Here is a 6,902-nt window from a genome sequence, read left to right as displayed (position 1 = left end):
CAATCCCTCGGTCCACTTCAGACTCACCTTCCCATTCATCAGCAGCAGCCCAGGATCTGAAGAATAGCATCCACTGATTCTTCCCCTCTTTTAATTGAGATGCCATTTTGGATCCCATATTAAAATGGCTCAGGAATAACCAAAGATTTGAGGGAGGGTGGAGATTGTGGACACAATTGAACGACCAAAGTCATACCCTGTTTGTAGACCTTTACATTGACTTGGAAAAAGTATATTTGAGCCTTTATGTATCATTGCGGGAAATGATTCACATCATCAAGAAGTAGTTTGTCAGCATGTTTTGATTCGCTGAAGATTTGTTTTGAAAATTCAGATTTAGTCAAATCCCCACAGAAACTCTGAATTATTCAGCCAACCCTGCTGTTTTCTATCCTGGACAGGATGAATGGTGAACTAGCAAGAGGTCTGCATAGGTTGAATTTGCTTTCACTTGATGAAATATGGAGGTGGTTGCGAAGGAGGATCTCTTTTCAAAAAGAAGGAATGAAGCTTTAAGGTGTTACAGATGGTTGTTCCGGCCAACCGAAAGGATTATTACGTTTACTTTTCTGAAAATGTTTAAGTGTGCTGCTTTAAATAATTTCAAAATTCTGATTTGTGTCAATGATTTTAGGGATCTGGGGCTAGTCGTGATTTCAAATTAATTTTTTTAAAAAATGTAAGGTTTTAAAATGTTTTTTGTACCTGGGACTGAAGACAGATTAATATTTACAGCTGCAACACCACTGTGCATATTTGTTCAGTTGAAGCTAATATCCTTTTTCTGAGAAAACCATCCTGCAGCTTTGAAGGAGTTGCTAAGTGCTCAACACTGATTAGTAAGTACTCACCCCCAAACTTTCTAAAGCCTTTCAGCACTGTTTACTTTATAAACGATGAACAACAAAATGTTATGGTTTCTTTTGCCCTCAGCCTTAAGATTGCATGGAAGAATAAGAAACAATGTAAGTCTGGCATCCCAGAATTGAGATCAAAGGCTAGAACTTTAATAAATATTATAACATTAGTTGCACTGCATTATCTGAAGTTTGTCAAGATTGCTAGAGAACATTGTATTGTGCTGGGGTTTAGACTGCATGGATTGTAGTCAGTGTGGAAAGAAAGCCATTGTTCCTAAATCTAAGGGCAAACATGGAAATCGCAAAAATAATTGTTGAACACCCGTTACCGGAGACAATTTTGTGACCTTTCTTTATACCCCTCTACAATGTACACTCAAGTTAATTTATACCCTTCTACAGTCTAGATCCAATCTAGCATTAATTTTCTTCAAAATTAACCCAGATACATTTAATAACAAAACGAAGTAGTTTATTCAAAAATAACTTTATCTCGTTGGGCCAGCCTCAAGGTTCACATTCAGTAGCTAGAGAGCAGGAGTATCAAACTCAATTTCATTGAGGGCTGGATCAGCATTGTGGTTGTCCTCCAGGGGTCAGGTGGAGGGGCATGGCCAGGGTGGCTGCGGCTGAGTGGGCATGACCCGGGGGCATGGCCAGTGTGTTGTCACTCACGTGGGTGGTGCCTATGGGAGCCGGGCAGAGTTCGGAAGGGAATCCAGGTATCTCTGGTGAGTGGGGCGGGGACAGTGGGTGAGAGGCTCATCCTGCGGGATGAGGAGAGATAAAGCAGGGTGTGGGGCAGCTACAGCCAGAAACTGTCAGACACCACGCACTCGAAGCCCCTTGTGCTTGGGGGAGGGAATGGTTTCCAGTGCACACTATGGCTCTGGAACCCACAGGCTGGCTGTCCAAGCAGCAGGGAGAGGCAGGGAGAAGCATGTGATGCTGGACACACTTATTACGTCCCACTGTCTGTTTTGGCTTGTAGTTGGAAAGCAGGTCACCACTGATCATCTTCTGCTTTGCTCCTCACAGGTCTTGCTCTTCCCCTCACGCACCTTATGCACCTCAACCCAGCTGTGGTTTGCTGCCACCGCTGCTTGCCAGACCCACCCACCCTGAAGGAGGCAAAGCAGCCAGCTAGAAAGGCCGAGTAGCGGTAGTAGAGCACGCCCAGGCCCATTAGAGCCAAGGTGGCGCAGTGGTTAAATGCAGCACTGCAGGCTACTGCTAGATCAGCAGGTCAGCGGTTCAAATCTCACCGGCTCAGGGTTGACTCAGCCTTCCATCCTTCCGAGGTGGGTAAAATGAGGACCCAGATTGTTGGGGGCAATATGCTGACTCTCTGTAAACCGCTTAGAGAGGCCTGAAAGGCCTATGAAGCGGTATATAAGTCTACTGCTATTGCTATTGCTATTGCATTAGGCAAAAGATGGCCACTGCGAGTGGAAAAGCCAGATCCCATTGGCGCCATGGCCGCCCATGCCCAGCAGAGATGGTGGGAGGACATGATGATGGCAGTGGCCTAATGAACCTGTGCAAGATGCTGGCGGCCTCGGTGGTGGCAGTGGCCCATGGTGCTGAGGTACATCAGGTGCTCGAGGGGAATGCTTTAAGGTCTTTAACCACATAAGTAAAATAATGACAATCTAGAGCTGTACTGTCAAACTCCCAGCCTACAGGGCAGATTAGTCACAGGCTGGCCATGCCCACGTTCAGTTTAGTGAGGGGGGAGGGAAAATCCCAATACGTAACGTGATGCAGCCATGATGATGCAGGCCAAGGGCAATACCCACAAGGGGGCCTAGGAGATCACCAGTGATGATCTACTCTCCAACTGTAAGCAAAAACAGATGGGATGGGGTAGGCGGCCCAATGGTGTCTGGCAATATCCTCACCACTCCCTGCCTCACCTTGTCTTGGCCTGTGGCGGCGGCAATAACCAGAGGTAGAGGCAGACGGAGGAAGCATGTGGTCTGGACTGGTGGATGTGGTGGGCAGCCCCCTGCCTCATCCCAACCACATGGCAAGCGCATCCAGTGGTATGCATTACATGCCTCTCCCCAACTCTGCCTGCTGCCAGTGCCACCACTGCCGCCACCATGCCTGCCTCTTGGAGGGCCAGCTGCGGATCCCTGCTGCTGGACACCTTCCCTCATGCTTGCGTGCATACGTGCATGTGCACGCGCACACACACACACACACACACACACACACCTCCCTGAAAGGCCAGAGACACTGGTGTAGGAGCGGCTCTTATCTGCAACCTGATGGCATCAATGCCGTTATGGAGTGGGCCAGGCTGAGGTGACGCTGCCCCAATGCCTCCTTTGCACACACGCACACACCGGGATAGGGCGGACCGAACCTGTGTGTGCATGTGCCTGCCTTCTCCCGTGTGCCTGTACACATGCTGGGATGGGGTGGGCCAGGCCGAAGCGATGAGGGGTGGCCCCTTACAGTTTCCAGGTTGTAAGCTTTTGACTTACAAAATCTCATTTAGTGACCATTTGAAGTTACAAGAGCACTGAAAAAAGTAACTTATGGTAATTTTTCACACGATAACTGTTGCAGCACGCCTATTGATGACACAGTCAAAATTTGGATGCTTGGCAATTGGTTCATACTTACGACAGTAGCATTGCCCCAGGGTTTTGTAAGTTTAAGTTTATAAGTTTAATAACATTTATATGCCGCCCAATCCTTTAGGACTCCGGGCGGCTTACAATACAAAAATAATCAAAAAAGAAAAAAAAAGAAAGTAAGATACAGGGAAGAAAGATAGATATAAAATACAACACATCATGCACTCCATTCTCAATGGGGCTGGACTGTATTTGGGGTCAACAGCCCAAGGCCTGCCAGAACAGCCAGGTTTTAATGGCTTTCCGGAAGGCCGAGAGAGTGGGAAGGGTCCGGATCTCTGCGGGTAGATCATTCCACAGGGTCGGGGCAGCTACAGAGAAAGACCTCCCCAGAGTAGTCGCCAACCGGCATTGCCCGGTCGACGGTACCCGGAGGAGGCCCAGCCTGTGGGATCTTATGGGTCGTTGGGAGGTATGTGGCAGGAGGCGGTCCCGCAGATATCCAGGTCCCAAGCCATGTAATCATGTTTTTGGTGATCTCCCTCACAAGCAAAGTCAATGGGGAAACCAGATTCACTTAACAATCATACGGCTAATTTTACAATAGTAATGACTCACTTAACTGTGACAAGAAAGATCGTAAAATGGGGCAAAACTCACTTAACTGTCTCACTTACTGGTAGCAATGGAAATTTTAGGCCCCATTGTGGTCAAAAGTCGAGGACTACCTGTGCACCAGATCCCCATCCTCAGCACAACAAAATCAAAGCTGAGGTTAGCAATGGAGATACATTTCTAAATACTACTGCATCAGTGTGCAAAAGAGTGAAGGGTTGAGATGCGCAGCAGCTGGAGATCATCTGTTGTAGTATGCACACCAAACAGAAAACAATACTGATTTTTATCTCAAAGATATTGGAGTTAGCCACAATCTTCTAACCACAGCTTCCTTGGAATTTGTACACAAAACTCTAGCCAACCAGCCAAGAAGTCAAAGAACGATCTAATCTTTTCCCGCTTTCAGTAATGGCTCTCGTACACAGCATTCGTCCCATTTCCATAAATGGATGTGTACAAAATCTTTACTAACTAATTATGAACATTGGGAGTTGTAGCAAATCAAACCAAATGTTTTGTGTTGAATTGGAAAGTTTGTGTGCAAGATCCTTGGAGTGTGAGAATGTTTCTTAAAAAGTCAGTTGTCGTTGTTGGGCCTTGCTCTTGTATGTAACTTGAGCGTTAACAGTTTGGGAATGAACTTCTGGGTTCCCAGTAGGGCCGTTTTTGTCCCTCCGGAGGCTTCAGGGAAGCTTTCTGAAGACCCTGGAGGGCGAAAAACAGCCCTATGGGTTGCCCATAGGGCCATTTTTCGCCCTCCAGGGGCTTCGGGTAAACCTCTGGAGGGCCACTGGGAGGATGGGGAAGGCCGTTTTTGTCCTTCCCAGACTCCTAGAAAGCCTCTGAAGCCTGGGGAGGGTAAAAAATTGGTCCATCATGCGCCAAAAGCAGGTGGGCAGTGGTCGTGCACGCATGCACGTGGGGGTGCACGCACATGCATGTGGGGGTCATGCGCATGCACACGGGGTTGCACTCATGGAATTATGGGTATGGGCCCCCCCACGCATGACACCCCCCCAGCGCTCCCCCTCTTTTGGCTCTCGATGAGGAAAAGGTTAGCCATCATTGTTCTAAGCCATCACACCAAATGTTTAAACTAACGAATTTGTTCCCCCATTGCAATCTGAGCAGTCTAGAAGTACCTCCTCAGTGTAAACAAAAACCAAGCTTCATCCATATCTGCCTTTTAAAATTTGATGCTTGATAGGGGTCTTAACTGTAATTCCTGATATCTAGATTGAAGATATCTTCCGTATGTAACAGGGCTTGAAAACTCTGGAAACTTCATTAATCTATTCTTCAAGGTAATCTACTTGGTTATAAAAGGTGACTATAGAAACATACGTTTTTATCCAGTGGAGCTTCAGCTAATTTTTCTTACATTAAAAATGAATTTACGTTCTCATCATCTACAATCTAAAATCTGCATCATAATAAAAAGCAAATTCTGGATCCTATACAGACTGTGCAAATAAAATACATTTGCACATATTTGGGGGTCCTTTTGTATCAATTACAAGTAATTGGAAGACAATCCTGTAATTTCATCTTTTGATTACTATGAGTATTCAAGTATCTCTGTTTTTTCTTCTCACTTTGATTTTTCCTACACAGCTTAGTTCCAACTATAAATGCATATTTTCTTCTTGCAAAAATGAAAAAAAAACACAGAACTCTAAGGGGATGAATTTAAGGTAAAAGGTAGATGTTTCCCTCGCAGATATGTGCTAGTCGTTCCCGACTCTAGGGGGCAATGCTCATCTCCATTTCTAAGCCAAAGAGCCAACGCTGTCCAAAGACGTCTCCATGGTCATGTGGCCAGCATCATTAAATGCCAAAACACATGTAATGCTGTTACCTTCTCACCCTATTTTTCTACTTGCATTTTTACATGCTTTTGAACTGCTAGGTTGGCAGAAGCTGGGACAAGTAACGGGAGCTCACTCCGTTATGCAGCACTAGGGATTCTGTTGAACTGCTGACTTTTCTGATTGACAAGCTCAGCGTCTTAGCCACTGAGCCACCACATCCCGAGGATGAGTTTAATGCCCCAAGTTCAAATAGGTCCTTGCATACCATCATGGACAGACATTTTTTTTAGGCAGTTGGCCACAGAAAAGCAAACCTGGTTCAATGTATTGAGAAAATGTCAATGCCTCACATTTATGGTGAAAAATCTGTAATACCAATATGGTGTCCACTATGAAGGAGAAAGCTTATATAATTTCAGGACAAGGTAGCTGTGATGAGGCTGGGCTTTTGCTTCATGACAAAGAAATGATCTCAGAGCAAGGAATACAGGTTGCTTTATGTAACAATAAATCAGTCTAGATGACTAAAAGACCTTTTACCATTTTATTAATTGTTTTAATATTTCTCAGTGAGCTTCCCTAAGGGCGTTGTCAATCTGAAGCGAATCTGGCTGAAGGCATCTTTTTGCTCTCACATAGTTGCCATGAACCCTGAGAGGGGGCAGGAAGAAGGGAAGCAGATAGATGAGCTAACAATCAAAACAAAAAATTTTTCTTGTGGGAACCAAGGTCATTTCAACAGATGGCAGTTGAAGGAGGAAAGGAGTGACCAAGCAGCCTGCCAGCTATTTTCATTAGATAATGTGATCGGTAACATCTGGGAGAGGGAATATTTGCTCTTTTAATTAGGTGAAAAGCATGAAACTTTTAGAATTTATTTTCACCAACTGCACCGATATGATGTATCCAATAAACATGTTATTTGAGGAATCTACCTGCCTCAGAATTCGAATTACTTGAAACCAAAGGTGGTATTCAGCAGGTTCTGACCAGCTCTGGAGAACCTTTATCTTTTATTTCCATTT

The sequence above is a fragment of the Thamnophis elegans genome, chromosome Z (genome assembly GCF_009769535.1).
Source record: "Thamnophis elegans isolate rThaEle1 chromosome Z, rThaEle1.pri, whole genome shotgun sequence".
Classification (NCBI taxonomy): domain Eukaryota; kingdom Metazoa; phylum Chordata; class Lepidosauria; order Squamata; family Colubridae; genus Thamnophis; species Thamnophis elegans.
This window is presented reverse-complemented; position numbering follows the sequence as displayed.